This window comes from Eptesicus fuscus, chromosome 5, assembly GCF_027574615.1.
Source record: "Eptesicus fuscus isolate TK198812 chromosome 5, DD_ASM_mEF_20220401, whole genome shotgun sequence".
Classification (NCBI taxonomy): Eukaryota; Metazoa; Chordata; class Mammalia; order Chiroptera; family Vespertilionidae; genus Eptesicus; species Eptesicus fuscus.
The window spans coordinates 48,370,884-48,388,426 of record NC_072477.1 but is presented as its reverse complement, the minus strand read 5'-3'; positions in this window follow the sequence as shown (position 1 = coordinate 48,388,426).

The window sequence follows — 17,543 nt, the reverse complement described above, 5'->3', positions numbered from 1 at the left end:
TTTTTTTTTAATTTCTTTATTGATTAAGGTGTCACATATTTGTCCTCATCCCCCCATTCCCATCCCACCCCTCTCCCCACGCATGCCCCAATCCCCTGTTGAACTTAACCGTTGGATAGGCTTATATGCATGCATACAGGTCCTTTGGTTGAACTCTCCCCCTCCCCCCCACCCTCCCCCTACCCTCCCCTATCCTCCCTCTGAGGCCCGATAGTCCGATCAATGCCTCCTTGCTTCTGGTTCTGTTCTTGTTCCTCAGTCTATGTTGTTCAACATTTCCCCTAGATGAGCAAGATCATATGTCACTAGATATATACTAATAAGAACTGAATGTGAGACGAGCAATAATAGTTATGCTGACAGGCAAATGAATCAATCTGTAGCGAGCTTCCCCCTGGACCAACAGTTCTTTTGAGACTCAATTTCAATGTCCAGTAGTTCCTTATGTGTACATGTCAGCACTGACCCCTCAGCTCTGGATGGTGGACAAATGGTGGTAATGGAGGTCCGACTCACTCTGGTTTGGTCTCGGCCGAACCCAGGGGCACGGCGTCACCCGGACTAAGGGGCACGTGGCCTCACCCATACCCAAGGGGCTCGTGGTCTCACCCGGGCCTGGGACCCAGCCTCACCCGGATGGATCCAGGGGCGCACGGCCTCACCCGGACCCAGGATCTGGCTTCACCCGTACCCAGGGACGCTTGGCCTCTCCCAGACCCAGGGCCACTTGGGCTCACCCGGGCCTAGGTGCACGAGGCCTCACCCGGATCCAGGGACACATGGTCTCATCCGGACCCAGGGACGCTTGGCCTCTTCCAGACCCAGGGCCACTTGGGCTCACCCGGGCCTAGGTGCACGAGGCCTCACCCGGATCCAGGGACACATGGTCTCACCCAGACCCAGGGACGCTTGGCCTCTCCCAGACCCAGGGCCACTTGGGCTCACCCGGGCCTAGGTGCACGAGGCCTCATCCGGATCCAGGGACGCATGGTCTCACCCGGATCCAGGGACGCTTGGCCTCTCCCAGACCCAGGGCCACTTGGGCTCACCCGGGCCTAGGTGCACGAGGCCTCATCCGGATCCAGGGACGCATGGTCTCACCCGGACCCAGGGACGCTTGGCCTCTCCCAGACCCAGGGGCACGTGGCCTCACCCGGGCCTAGGTGCACGAGGCCTCACCCGGATCCAGGGACACATGGTCTCACCCGGACCCAGGGACGCTTGGCCTCTTCCAGACTCAGGGCCACTTGGGCTCACCCGGGCCTAGGTGCACGAGGCCTCACCCGGATCCAGGGACACATGGTCTCACCCGGACCCAGGGACGCTTGGCCTCTCCCAGACCCAGGGGCACGTGGCCTCACCCGGGCCTAGGTGCACGAGGCCTCATCCAGCTCCAGGGACACATGGTCGCACCCGGACCCAGGGACGCTTGGCCTCTCCCAGACCCAGGGCCACTTGGGCTCACCCGGGTCTAGGTGCACGCGGCCTCACCCGGATCCAGGGACACATGGTCTCACCCGGACCCAGGGACGCTTGGCCTCTCAGACCCCGGGGCACGTGACCTCACCCATGCCTAGGTGCACGAGGTCTCACCCGGATCCAGGGACACACGGTCTCACCCGGACCCAGGGACGCCTGGCCTCCCCCAGACCCAGGGGCACGTGGCCTCACCCGGGCCTAGGCGCACGAGGCCTCACCCGGATCCAGGGACACACGGTCTCACCCGGACCCAGGGACGCCTGGCCTCCCCCAGACCCAGGGGCACGCGGCCCCACCCGGGCCTAGGTGCACGAGGCCCCACCCGGATCCAGGGACCCATGGTCTCGCCCGGACCTAGGGGTGCGTGGCCTCTCTCAGACCCAGGGGCACGTGGCCTCACCTGGACCTAGGTGCACGAAGCCACCCGGACCCAGGGGCGCGTTACCTCTCTCAGACCCCTGGTTGCGTGGTCTCACCCGGATCCAGGGGCTCACGGCCTCACCCGTACTCAGGACCCAGCCTTACCCGGATCCAGGGGCCCACGGCCTCACCCGGACCAAGGGTTCAGATTCGCCCGGACCCAGGGGCACATGGCCTCACCCGCACCCGGAGTCCAGCTTCACCTGGACCCAGGGGCGCGTGGCCTCACCCAAACCCAGGGGCGTGAGGCCTCACCTAGACCCAGAGGCGTGTGACCACATCTGAGCCCAGAGGCTCGCAGGCTCGCCTGGACTCGGGTCTCAGCGGGGTTTCGTCTTCTTGATCCCAATTCCTGTTGGTCAATTCCCTCTCAGCAATTCCTTCGGTCATTTTCTCAGAGCTCCAGGGCGGCTGCCGCAGAACTCGTTGGGCGGTGGGCTCGGCAAGGCTCCGGTGTGCCCGGTGCCCGGCGGTGGGCTGGTCCGGTGTCGCTGCGTCGGCCCTTGGGTCTGCAACGGTGGCCAGTCGCTGAGCGTGCGCACCTGGCCACTTCGGGGCATTGAGATTCTTGAAGGACTTGGAGGTCAGCAAGCACGGAGTCTCCCACCCCATGTCTCCCAGGGGCTCGTCTGTCCGTGCTCGGCAGCGAGTGGAGCCGTCCCCTCAGCCGGAGACCGCCGGGGGAACTGCGCCGAGCACGTTCCAGGCCACCATTGTGTCGCCTGAGCCATAGTTCTTAAAGTGTGGACTTTGGGTCACCGGCATCAGCATCATCCTGCGTACCCCTCTCTTTTATTCTAGTTGTAGAGCATCTGCTCAGCCAGCCCCCCGGTCTTTCTGGCTGGTGTCTGCTCTGCTCTCCCGTCGTAGTCTCAATATTGTTGTGGTAGGCAACGATCAGGCTGCCGCCCTATGTCTCCATCTTGGTCCTCCTTTGTACAGTTAAGTCTTGATTGTTGTTGGTGTCACTGGGAGGAATTGTCCTCCAGGCCAATTGGCCGTGAGGACCCTCTTTGTCTATATAGGAAGAGTTGCTGTGCAGGAGACATGTTTGTGGGCCGGGTCTTGATGCAGCAATGCCTTGGCGCTCACTGAGTCTGCCTCTAGAATGCCTCCCTTATGCAAGTGATTGAAATCTGGTGTCATCTCCCACCAACCACTAGATGCCCTCGTTTCTGGGTCTCCAATGTAGTGTGGGTCAGCCACTACCTGAGGCACTCAGCAGGAAAAAGCTTCTGCTCAGCTTGGCTGGGGCGGAGCTACAGGGTGGAGCCTACAACCTTGGCTTACTGTCAGCCCCGCCCTATGAGGCTCCTGCGTCTGTGTCCCTCTGTATTCCTTGCAAACACCTCTGAGAGAAACGCGCCCTGGAGTTTCGCCCACTGCCAAACAGTCCAGTCCTTCCCCTAATGAATCTGGACTCCCAGATTCTCGCCTGGAACTGGGTTTCAGTGTAGTTGGAACTGGGTCTCAGCGCAGTCTGGCGTCCCTGTCTCCTTCCCAGCAGGGCCACCCAGTGGCGCAGGCAAAAGTCCATCCTCTGCACACCTTCCAGTGCGCGCGTCTGGAGCCGCCGCTTCTCTGTGCCTCCGCCACCACAGCCCAAATTCATTCCCCCAGCGTGCGCCTGGCTTCCCAGGGTTTCGCCTGGAACTGGGGTTCAGTGCAGTCGAAACTGGGGTTCAGCACGGTCCTGAGCTTATGTCTCCTTCCCGCTAGGGCAGTTCAGTGGCGCAGGCAACAGTCCGTCCTTTGCGCCCCTTCCCGTGCGCGCCTCTGGAGCTCTGCCTTCCCCCGCTCCTCTGTGCCTGTGCCCCACAGCCCAGATTCATTCCCCCAGCCTGCGCCTGGCTTCCCAGGGTTTCGCCCGGAACTGGCGCTCAGTGCAGTCGGAGCCGGGGCTTAGCGCACTCCGGAGCCTTTATCTCCTTCCTGCCAGTGAACACCGGCCAGGCCGTCAGCCACCCCTTCCTCTTCAGCTCCATCCTCCCCGCAGGCGCGCGTGCTCGTGTCTCCGCCAGTTTCTCCATACCTCAGGCTTTTACGGCTCCCCCGATTGTCCCCGTGGCCTTCTCCTTCCCCCCAGCTGTGGGCATTTCAGTCCGCCAGCTCTACTGTGGTTCTGGACGATGTCCGTTCTGACCTCTAGTTGTGCCTTTGAAATTGTTGTGCCCGGCTGCAGGTTAGGTGTTTCACCTATGCCGCCATCTTGGTTTCTCCTAAACATTTGTTTTAAATCAACCAACACCACACTCAAAGTTGATACCACTAGAGACAACACTAGTAAAATCAGGTATAAAACAAACAGACTCATAGTAGGGTTCTAACCAGCAATAAGAGGGAAATAGAAAAAGATTTACATCTATTGGAAAAGAAACAAACAAACAAAAAAATCATTACTATTTACAGAAAATCCATTGGAAAGAAAGGATTTGAATTAATTTTTGAAAATCAAAAAAATTGCTAGATAAAGATATAGAACATTTCATGATTTTTAAAAAAAAAAAAAACCATTCCCAATAGAACAAAAATATAAAATATGAAGATAGAATCTTAATGGGAAATGTGTGTGACCTAGATTGGGAGAGATGGGGGTAGGAGCCTAGAGTATTTTACTGAGAGATGTAAAATAAAACCTGACTAATGGGAAGATTCAGCATGTTCCTCTATGAAAAGTCTAAATATTTTAAGGATATCAGTTCTTTTCAATTAATGTATTGCTTTAAAGCAATTTCAATTAAAATCCCAATAGAGTCCAGCCAGTGTGGCTCAGTGATTGAGCATTGACCCATGAACCAGGAGGTCACAATTCAATCCCTTTTAGGGAACATGCCAGGTTATGGACTCAATCCCCAGTAGAGGGCAAGCAGGAGGCAGCCGATCAATGATTCTATCTCATCATTGATGTTTCTATCTCTTGCTTTCTCTCCCTTCTTCTCTGAAATAAATAAAAACATATTTTTAAAAATCCCAATAGAGTGTTTTGTTTTATTTGCTTAAACTGGGTAACATTATTGTAAAATTAATTTGGAAGAAAAATCAAGAAAAAATATATTTAAAGAACAAAATTACATAATATGGGGGTGAAAAAAGCCCTTCTAAATCCAGAACACACAGGAAAATGTCAATAATTAAAAGGGTTTGGTACCAATGCAAAAATAAGTGGCTTGATCAGAGCACAGGATAGTAATTAGAGGTAAATATAAGATTACCAATCAATGGGGAAAGAATGATTTCTCAACATGTTGGCCTTCACTGTGGTTGCATTTTGGCTCCAGAGCAATGGGACACCCTGGATACTTGGGATAGGGACGCTTTCTGGGTTTGACTTCACTAAGTGGGAACTTTCACACACTTGGTCAAGTGCTTCTCCCACACCCTTTCTCAATATCAGTTTATCTACTTCATCTCCACCAGAATAAGTTAATGCAACCTAAACCCACATTGAACAGAACTGGGACCTGGCTTCACTGATCCCCTTCTCTCAGCTCTGCTCCTTACCAGGCTTGGCTTTATCTTCCTAATCCTTTTAATCTTCCAACCTTCTACACCAACCCATAGCAATTCTAGGAATTCTATGAAATCTAATAAAACTCCCAACCCAGTAAGTACAATGACCTTATAACTGGTAGAATTAGAGAACTGATTCAGCAGCAGTTCAATTAAGTTTAATCACTACTAGGTGTACCAGTTAATAATGATGATTTTTTTTTCAATAGATGGAGTTACACATATGTTGATATATATGCGATTTGATATGTATGCTATTTTGTTGTATTGACAGCAAGCTTAAAAACTTCATATGTCTAGCATGCATATGAGCCTAACCAATGGTTAAGGACAACAAGGGGGTGGGGGCATCCGTGGGGAGGGGTGTGGGATGGGAATGGGGGGATGAGGACAAATATGTGACACCTTAATCAATAAAGAAATTTAAAAAATAATAATAATAAAAACAAAAAAAAACTTCATATGTCTAAATTGTTGAAGGTGTTAACATCATAGATATTTTTACTCTTAAAAATGTTGAATTTTGTGCCAAAAAAAGAGAGCATTTGCGGGAAGTTTTAATTCATTACTTTATTTTGAAGAAAAAGTTATCATATACTTCAGGAAGCTTATGGCGAACATGCTCCATCTCAAGATACTTGTGAACACTGGTTTAACGCTTTAAAAGTGATGATTTCAATGTGAAAGACAAAGAAGGTCCAGGTCAACTGAAAAAGTTTGAAAACCAACAATTACAAGCATTATTGGATGAAAATGCTGGGTCAGACTCAAAAACAACTTGCAGAAAGATTAAACGGTGCTCAGCAAACAATTTCTGATCGTTTACAAGCAATGGGAAAGATTTTAAAGGAAGGAAAATGGGTGCCACATCAACTGAACAAAAGACAAATGGAAAATCGAAAAGTCATCAGTAAAATGTTGCTTCAACGGCACAAGAGAAAGTCTTTTTTTGCATCGAATTGTGACTGGCGATGAAAAGTGGATTTACTTTGAGAATCCCAAATGCACAAAAACATGGGTTGATCCAGATCAACATCGACTGCAAGGCCAAATCGCTTCCGAAAGAAGACAATGCTCTGTGTTTGGTGGGATCAGGAAGGTGTGTGTATTATGAGCTTCTAAAACCAGGTGAAACCCTTAATACTGATTGCTACCGACAACAAATAATCAATTTTGAACCACGCTTTGATCATGAAACGACCAGAATGTGCCAGAAGACATGGCAAAATAATTTTGCTTCATGATGACGTACCATCACACACTTCAAAACCTGTTAAAGACACGTTAAAAGATCTTGCCTGGGAAGTATTATCCCACCCACCATATTCGCCAGACCTTGCTCCTTCAGATTACCACTTGTTCCGATCAATAGCACACGCACTTTCTGAGCAGCACTTCAAAACATATGAAGAAGTGGAAAATTGGGTCTTTGAATGGTTTGCCTCAAAACAAGAAAAGTTCTATTGGGACGGTACCCACAAATTACCTGAAAGATGGGGGAAATGTGTAGCTAGCGATGGACATTACTTTGCATAAAGCACTTTTGATGTTTCTCTTGAAATTATCACATTTTCTTTGATTACAAAATCTGCCATTATTAACCGGTACACCTAGTATGCTCTGTTTAGGGGGAAGTCTTATACCCTGCACTATACTCATGTTCTTTCTTTATGCTATATAAAATGAGGGTTAAGTATATATTCAAATATTTAAAATATACTAGTATATGATATATATAAAGATGGTACCAAATAGTTCCTATTACATATATAGCTTGATATTTAACATCTTTGTTCATCTGATTTTTAAAAAATTATCTTTATTGTTAAAAGTATTATAGATGTCCTCTTTTTCTCCCCATTGACCTCCTATACCCTGCATCCACACCCACACCCAGACTGTTACCACATTATTATGTCTGTGTCCATGGGTTATGCATATATGCATATAAGTTCTTTGGTTGATCTCTCTTCACCCACCCACCCTTGCCTTCCCCCTGAGCTTCATCAGTCTGTTCCATGCTTCCATGTCTCTGGATCTATTTTGTTCATCAGTTTATTTTGTTCATTAGATTCCACATATGAGTGAGATCATGTGATACTTGCCTCTCTCAGACTGGCTCATTTCACTTAGCATTATAGTTTCCAGGTGGTGAGTAACTGGTTAACTGTTTGTATCTTTATGTCATTCCATGAGACCAGATAAATTCTGAGTGAATTAGTTGACTAAAAATAATTTTTAATTAAAAGATAAATTTGAATGTTTATATGAGACTCCTTAGATGACATGATGTGCTAAGTTATAAAAGGATGGATTAATTACAAAGTAAAAGATAAATAAAATGACCACCAAAAAGTCTAAAACATTATATCTCTAAAACAGTGAAAGAGAAAGAGAAATTACAGACTAACAAAACATGTTGAATAAAGCATAGGATGAATAATTTATGCTTATTAAATTAAGGAGGAGCCCATATAATTGATTATCTTAATACCCTAATAATATTCCATAAATATGCAATGGCTATGAATAGATATCTTTAAAGAGAACATATTACTAGTAAATAAACATTTATAAAAATATTCAATTCACTGATGGTCAACGAAATAGAAATCAAAACCAGTTATTATTATTCACCTATAAAAGTAACACTTTTTAAATGGCAACAACCATTGTTGGCAAAACTTCAGGAAAATTGATATTCTTTATATTACTAGTGGCAGCAAAATTATCAGAATGTATTTATAAATTAATTTGGCACTCTTGATCAAAACTTGTCAAAATATTTTGACCCAGTAATTCCGCTTCTGGGAATCTAGCCTAAAAAAATAATTTGAAGCCTAGAAAAAAATGTTGATGCATGAAGATGTCTAACTCAGCATCATAATTGAGGAACCATAAAACTATATACAAAGTAAAATATAATGTAATACATTGTGGCAAATCCCCTGGAATTAAATACTTAGCACTATTCAAAATCATAGTTATGAGAATTAGGTTGATTATAAATCTGAAGAAACACATGACAAAGTACTATAAGGATATAATAATAATCTATTGAGCAACAACTATGCCAGTCACTTTACACGTATTCCTCATACCAACTCTGAGAAGTAGAAAAACAGGTAACAAGATAATAAACTAACAAGATCTGCTGTCTCCTTCCCTGGAGCACAAATGTGCCACCATGTCACCCTTCCTACAGATGCTCTAAGTGCCCTGAGCTCTCAGTGCTCTCCAGGAATTGCCCTCAGCTGAAGAAATAAGGTCACTCAAGGTCACACCCATTTCCAGAGCAACTTAGACCCAATATCTGCTCATTGCAGAGACATAAAGGCCCAGATACCTAGCCACAACTGAGGACAATGCCACTCCAGCCTCTGAGCACTTATGCAGTCAACTGAGGCCTCTATTGAGACTGCCTTGTAGCCCAATCCTCCCTCTACCCCATCCTACCACCCACCCTTCCCCACAGTTGTTGTTCCTCAGAGTATTATCTGATGAAATCCCTACACACTGATTTCTATCTCTGAGTCTATTTTCCAGAGATCTCAGCTTACAAGAGATAATGCCAGGGATGGTCCTAGACGGCAACATTCAAATAGGATTCGGGAGTCAGATCAAAGGCACCACTGCCAGTGGGAGGTGGAGCACAATTTGCACCTCGAACAGGCTTGCAGTGCATCTGCAACAACGTTCACCAGTGGTGAACTGGGATGGTATATACCAGTGGGAGGAATGCAATAGGTCAGATATTGGGAAATATAGAGAAAATGGGAATTTTTAAGAACAACAGAATTGGATGATAGTTGCTGGAGACACCTGACACTTTAGAAAGACAGTAAGATGCTGAGGGTGATGAACTGTCCATTCAAAGCTAAGTATGAAAATGACAGGGCTTCCCTGGAGGAGGGAAAGGTAAAACTGAGCTTCAGGACTAAGACCACAAGAGCAGCAGAGCTCAAAGAAGGTTCAGTTCTCAACATAGGCAGGTCGAGCAGCCCAGGTTAGGGTGCTGACTGGGAAAGAGAGGGACTCTGGGTTGATTCACTGACATACTTTTCCCCTAGTTTTCCCCAAACCCTCTGGCCTGCAAAAGTGCTCAGCTCCTCCCTGTCGAGTGCGCCCCATCTCCTGCACATTTGCAGAGGCCTCTCCCCTGGAAGGCAATATATTCACCCCACACCCCGGACCTGTCTCCACTTTCTCTCATATCCAACACATAGGGTTAAGTCCAAATATCACCCAGGATTTAAAGATAGAAATTATAGTGAAAAACAAGGAATAAGCCTGGCCAGTGTTGCTCACTGGTTGAGCATCAACCTATGAACCAGGGGGTCACAATTCGATTCCCAGTCAGAGTACATGCCTGGGTTTCAGGCTCAACCACAGTAGGGGGCATACAGGAGGCAGCCAATCGATGATTCTCTCTCATCATTGATGTTTCTATCGCTCTCTCTCTCCCTCTACCTTCCTCTCTGAAATCAATAAAAATCTATTTTAAAAAAAAAACAACGCAAGGGATGATAGTATATGCAGATCGAGAGGACAACACATCAAGAACATAGAATGGATGGTCTCCTTTGGTTCTCTTTGGTTGTCTAAGTCTAAAGATTTCCACTGTCTGTTTATTATCACTGCCCTCTCTCACCCATCCTATGACTGGCCCCTGGCCTCTGCCCTGCCTGTCTAACTTACTGCCCACTTAGTCAAAAGACACCATCCCTGCCATCCTGGAAAATCAAGTGTTTTGGTCAAAAATTTTGACCCACACCAAGAGGGTGCAGAGGCAGACCAAAAAAGGACAAACCACCGCACTGAAATCAGCTTCTGGCCTGTGACCTCCAGCCCAGTGCTCATACACCTGGTCAGGAACAATGTTTCATTGGCAAGTCACAACTATTGCATCAAATTGCCCAAATCAAGTAGTGCTTGCCTTTTAAAAATTTATTTTCTTACAGACCAATGTAAAGTTGCATTGAAACCACTAAAGGTTGTATTGAAAATAAGTTATCATCCATATATTAATAATAATGACAATATCTGTCCAGAAATCTTGATATTGATGTTACCTGCCTTAACTATTCCAAAGGTTCTCTTATCCATTTTTTCACCTCTATCTGATCCAAACCCAGATGATAATTCTAGTATCAGAGATAGGACAAAAATATAAAATGAGGTAAAATCAACAAAACACCGTGGGGTAGGTTCCAGAAGTATGGAGCGCAATGGTGCTACTTTAATGTCAGAATAACCTGCGCTGTAAGAGGGATGAACTTTAAATAACTGCTCTTTTTTTATCTTCTAATCTGGCAGCTCCCCTATATAAATTATTTTATAAGATTTTTATTTTTTGTTTACTTTCCTCTACCCACACATGTGCCCACCCAAAATGACTCAGGTGTTTGTAGCTTTGGATAGTTACTGCTCTTAGAAAATGTAGTTACAAGAGAACAGGTAACCAAGATTCAGAATGCTTCAATATGGAGCTTATGTGTTATGGGGCCAATATTTCAATATAACTTTGTTAGGACTGAAATAGCCTCACTGCTCTAATCTGCTGAAGTGATCAACTGGGGTGTGAGGAGGGGAGAGACGGATTTGCAGTTGTCACATCAGAGAGGCACCACTGCTGTAGTGCCGAGGTTTGAGGTCCCTGATAAATTTTCTGCTCTTTACTGAGGTGGCTAAAGAATTGGTGCAGAATATATAGCATCAGCAGTACAAGGCGATGTATTTTATGCATGTCAATCAAGGAAATCACCTACTCTTGGCCTCTAGAAAATAGAAATTGAGACACCTTAATTTCTAAACAGAGGCTTCAACATATTGTAATTTTTTGCATCCTCCTTATTTTGCCTACTTTAATTTGTGATTTTTATTTAAATTGTCAGGAGAGCCCTAACCGGTTTGGCTCAGTGGATAGAGTGTCGGCCTGCGGACTGAAGGGTCCCAGATTTGATTCCGGTCAAGGGCATGTACCTTGGTTGCGGGCACATCCCCAGTAGGGGGTGTGCAGGAGGCAGCTGATCGATGTTTCTCTCTCATGGATGTTTCTAACTCTCTATCCCTCTCCCTTCCTTTCTGTAAAAAATCGATAAAATATATTTTTAAAAAATAAATAAATTGTCAGGAGGTGTGGTGCTAACAGTCCATAATCCAATAAAATCTTTATCCCTGAAAAATGTTGGAAGTTGTCAATGGAATAGTAATCACCTAATATCTCTGCCAATGTTTTATTAATTTTCCTTCAATTAAGTTGCACAAACTAATGAAGAAAAGAATATACAATGACCTATATGTATCTAAAACAAAGTCTTGAAATGCCAATATTATGGGAACAATAAATCATTTGTAGTTAAAGATTTTAACATAGTCTCAGAAACTGATAGATGATTTAGAAAATTAAATTGTAAAAAATTAAAATGTAAAAAAAATTAATAACACAATTAACAGAAGTTTACACCAAATGGAGACCACAAATTTATATTAAGAAAAAAAAATAGAATCTTTATGAAAATTACCTATGTACTGGCTTCAAAGGAAGCTTTCACAAATTCCAGAGAATTAACATTTTACAGTTTATTTCTGTGACCATAATACAGATATCAATTACAAAATGATAACTTTACCAAAAACTCCCATATGTCTAGAAATTAAGTAACATCATACCTATAGTTTAAGGAGATGATCATTTGAGAAATTGTGAAATACAGTCAGTGCTCTTATAGTATAGATTATGAATTCCTACAAAAGTACTATGTCATAGAATTTCACACAATAAAAATATCAGGACTCAAGGGTAAAAAATAGGTGAGGGTTGTGATAGGCAGAATTTCTAGGCATAGCCCCCAAGATACCACTGTCTGGTACCTGTGAATCTGAGATTATATCACTCCTAGGATCCAGTTATGTTGCATGGCACAGTGGACTTTTAAAAAAGGACATTGTCCAGGTGGGCTTAATCCAGTCACATGAGCCCATGAAAGGAGAGAATTTTCTCTGACTAGTGGTAACAGAGGAGGAGGTAGGGGAAGTCAGAGAGATTGATAGCACAAGTAGGATTACATGAGCCACTGCTGGCTGGAAGACGGAGGGAGCCACAGGGAAAGCAATGTGGGGATCCTAGGAGCAGAGAGCAGACACTGGCTGACAGACAGCAAGGAAATGGAAACCTCGCTTCTACAATGAAGAACTGAATTCTGCCAATGACCAGTGAGTTTGGAAAAGAACCGTTAGCCCCAGATGAGAACTGACCCCTGGGGGGAAACTTGATTAGCATGGTAGTACCTTAAGAAAAATTCTGGCCACACAATGCTAGACTTCTGACTTGATAGAAACTTTTGTTTTGTTTTAAGCCACTATATTTAAAGTAATTTGTTGCACAATAAGAAAAAAATGAATATAGGAGGAGAACATGCAATGATGTATAGTTTTATACAAGTAATACACTGAAAAATTAATTTAAAAATCGCTACCCATAAATATCTTAAGTACCTAACAAATTCTATAACAAATATAACATGTTTTCTTTAATATTTGGATGTAGAATTCCATATGTCTTCATTAGATTATATCTGTCAGCTTTGTTATTCAAACCATCTGACTCTTTACTAATCTTTTTGTCTATTTGACCTAACACTAAACAAAAGAGGTGAGTTGAAATCCCCCACTATGATAGGGAATTCATTGTTATATCTTATATTTAACAACTTTTGCTTTATGTATTTTAAGAATATTTTATTAATTGTATCCATGGTTTGACTTATTCTATCTTCTTGGTGCATCAAACTTCATATCATTATATAATGACTCTTTCAAGCTCTATGTTTGATTTTTTGTTAAAAATCGACTTATTTGGTTACTAATGTAGTTACATCAATTTTGTTTTGGTTAATATTTACCTGATATATCTTTTCCCACCCTTTTACTCTCAATTTTCTATTTCATTATGATTTAGGCTCTTACAAAAAAAATAAAACTGGATTTTAAAAATCTAACCTTGCAATCTCCATTTTTTAATTTGAGGATTTAGTTAGACAATATGTTTTTGAGTAATTAAATATGAGAATTTATTGCTACAACTTTCAATTTACTAACCATTTTGTTTTCTCTTTAGTCTCCTCTCTTGTCTTCTTTTAAAAAATTGATATTATAGCTTCCTCCTAGCAAAACAAAAACTTTATCCTGCTCTTCTATCCCTTGGTTTCTCTATTGAGCCCCATACTCCATTCCAAACTCTCCTCTTATTGATACTGTGTAGAATTTTAATTTTAGGTTATTAAACATATACTTTTTATTTCCCTTAGCTTTAACTTTAGAGATGAAAAACACCCATTCTTTGCCAAAATATTTAATCATCCTATTTTTTGTTGTATATTTCTTTCATCATCTATTAGTTATTTATTTATTTGAATGTTTCTTTCAAAAGTTACTTTCAATATGAATCTTCATGTATTTTATTTATTTTTTTTAATATATATTTTATTGATTTTTTTACAGAGAGGAAGAGAGAGGGATAGAGAGTTAGAAACATCAATGAGAGAGAAACATCAATCAGCTGTCTCCTGCACACGCCCTACTGGGGATGTGCCCGCAACCAAGGTACATGCCCTTGACCGGAATCGAACCTGGGACCTTTCAGTCCGCAGGCCAATGCTCTATCCACTGAGCCAAACCAGTTTTGGCGGATCTTTGTGTATTTTTAACCATCTATGGCCTTGTATGCCTGCAGATACTTTCGTTACATGTTCATAATTGGAGGATAATATGGCTGTATATATTTTAGGTTTAAAATACAGTGAGGCCAAGAGATCCAAGATGGCTGCCACAGGCTGCAAGATAGTTTGTGAGTGAGAAAATGAAAGGAAAGTGCATAGGCGTGCAGGGAGTGTCTGTATTTGTGAGTGAGGAACAGTTATATTCCACAGGACTGTTGGGGACTGGCAGACAAGGCCCCCCTGGCCGGGCAGCCTCTACTACTGCTGAAATCTCTCCCAGAGTGGCCCGCCACAGAGACTGCGTCATCTTGAAGGGGAGAGCGGCTGTGATGGGAAGCCCAGCCTTACTTCAACCAGGGAGACCTTGGATACCTCCTGGGACTCTACAACCACAATGCCCCGGGACCAGCTGCCTCAGCTGCAAACCCACGAACACCAAGACTCCAGCCTACCCGACCGTGGGCACCTAAAAAGACTGTCCAGGGGGAGACAAAGTGGTGCTGAATATGCACATGGGCCCTGCACCTTCTCACAGAACAGATAGAAGGAACAGCTGAATCAAACAACACCCACCCAGAATTGGTGAATTAAACACAGCTGGTGAGGCAATCCATGGATGGAAAGGTCAGATATCGCCTACAGAAAGCTCTGCCTCCTCAGATTCATCCGGGTGCTTTTGGTTTGGGTGTTTGTTTTCATTTTTTGGATTACTTGTTGTTTGTTGTTTGCATTCATCTCTGAGTATTTGTTGTTTGCATTTTTTGGATTAGTTGTTGTTTTTAGTTTTCTCCCCATATACATATATTTCCCCCTTCTTTTTTCTTCTCTTTCTTTTCTCTCTTACTTTTTTCCTTTTCTCAATATCATTTTTGCACTCTTTTCTATCCCCTAATTCTCTTTTTTCTAGTGGTCACCTTTATTTGGGGTTATTAGTATCATGAATACATTTGTGTTTGTTGCTCTGTGCATTGTGTCTTGTTGTGTTGTATTTTGTGCCTTTAAGTCAATGCAGGAGAGAGAGAGCTACTTAACCAGACACTCTGAGAGGAGCGATCATGGGGAGACAAAGAAACAGCCCGCATACAAAAGAAAAGGAGAAATCACCAGAAAAGGAAGTAAACGAAATGGAAGTGAGCAATATGTCAGAGAAAGAATTCAGAGCAATGGTCATAAGGACGCTGAAAAGGATGGAAGACAAATTCAACAATATGTGTAAGAACCAAGAAGAAATGAAGAAGAACCAAGAAGAAATGAAAAATGACATTGCTGCACAGAAGAACTCAATAGAAAGCATCAACAGTAGACTAGAAGAAGCAGAGAACCACATCAGTGAGCTAGAAGACAAGGTAGGAAAAAATACCCAAGCAGAGCAGCATCTAGAAAAAAAAACAACAGAAGGAGAGCCTAAGGGAACTTTGGGACAACATGAAACAAAACAACATCCACATAATAGGGGAGCCAGAAGGAGAGGAAACTGAGCAAGGAATAGAAAACCTGTTTGAAGAAATAATGACAGAAAACTTCCCTGATATTGGGAAGAAAAAACTCACACAAGTCCAAGAAGCTCACAGAGTACCAAAGAAGATGAACCCCAAAAGACTGACACCAAGACACATTATAATTAAATTGGCAAACACCAATGACAAAGTAAGAATCTTAAAGGCTACCAGAGACAGAAAGTTACCTACAAGGGATCTCCCATCAGACTATGGACTGATTTCTCAACAGAAACTCATCAGGCCAGAAGGGAATGGATTGAAATATACAAAGTCATGCAAAGCAAGGGTCTGAATCCAAGAATACTGTACCCAGCAAGACTATCAATCAAAGTTGAGGGTGAAATCGGAAGCTTCACAGACAAAAAAATTACTAACAGAGTTTATTACCACCAAACCAGCAATGAAAGAAATGCTAAAGGGTCTGCGTAAAAATAAGACATAGGAAGGGAAGAAGGAACACAGGCATAAAGAATAAAAATAGAGACAAAAAGTACCTATCAATAATAACTTTAAATGTAAATGGATTAAATGCCCCAATCAAAAGACATAGGGTGGCTGAGTGGATAAGAAAACATGACCCATATATCTGCTGTCTACAGGAAACCCACCTCAGAACAAAGGACTCACACAGACTGATGGGGAAGAGATCAAAAAAGGTTTTTCAGGCAAATGAAAATGAAAAAAAAGCTGGGGTATCAATACTTATATCTGACAAATTAGACCTCAAAGTGAAGGCCATAACAAGAGATAAGGAAGGCCACTTCATAATACTAAAGGGAGCAATTCAATAAGAAAATATAACTCTGGTAAATGTATATGCACCCAATACAGGAGCACCCAAAAACATTTTAAAAAGCTTCTGGAGGATATCAACGGAGAGATTTACAGTAATACTAATCATAGTAGGAGACTTTAATACCCTCATTAACACCAATGGACAAATCCTCTAGACAAAAAATCAGCAAAGAAACATCAATCCTAAAGAACTCACTAGATCAGATGGGATTAATTGGCATCTTCAGAACATTTACCCCAAAGCCACAAAATATACATTCTTCTCAAGTGCACATGGGTCCTTTTCAAAGATAGACCACATATTGAGACACAGGCAAAGTCTCTTCAAATTCAAGAAGATAGAAATCATATCAAGCATCTTCTAAGATCACAATGGCATAAAACTAGAAATCAATAATAACAAGAAAAAAAAAGCAAACACTTGGAAGCTAAATAGCATGTTATTAAACAAGGATTGGGTGACAAAAGAGATTAAAGAAGAAATAAACAGCAACATGGTCACAAATGACAATGAAAACACAGCAATCCAAAAGTCTATGGGACACAGTGAAAGCAGTCTTGAAAGGGAAATTCATAGCTCTACAGGCCTACCTCAAAAAACAAGAAAAAATGGTAATAAATTATTTAACTCTACAACTCAAAGAGTTAGAAAGAGAGAAACAAGAAAAGCCTAGTGTAAGCAGTAGGAAGGAAATAATAAATATCAGAGTGGAAATAAATGAGACAGAGACCGCTCCCCCCCAACAAAAAAATACAAACGATCAATAAAACCAAGAGCTGGTTCTTTGAAAGGATAAACTAAATTGATGAACCTCTAGCCAGGCTCACCAAGAAGTAAAGAGAGAGGGCTGAAATAAACAAAATCAGAAATGAAAGAGGTAAAGTAACAACTGATCCCACAGAAATAAAAACGATTATGAAAAAATACCATGGACAACTCTATTCCAACAAAATGGGAAGAAATGAAAAAAAAGCTGGGGTATCAATACTTATATCTGACAAATTAGACCTCAAAGTGAAGGCCATAACAAGAGATAAGGAAGTGGACATATTCATAGAAAAATACAAGCTCCCAAAACTCAGTCAGGAAGAATGAAAAACCTGAATAGGCTGATAACTA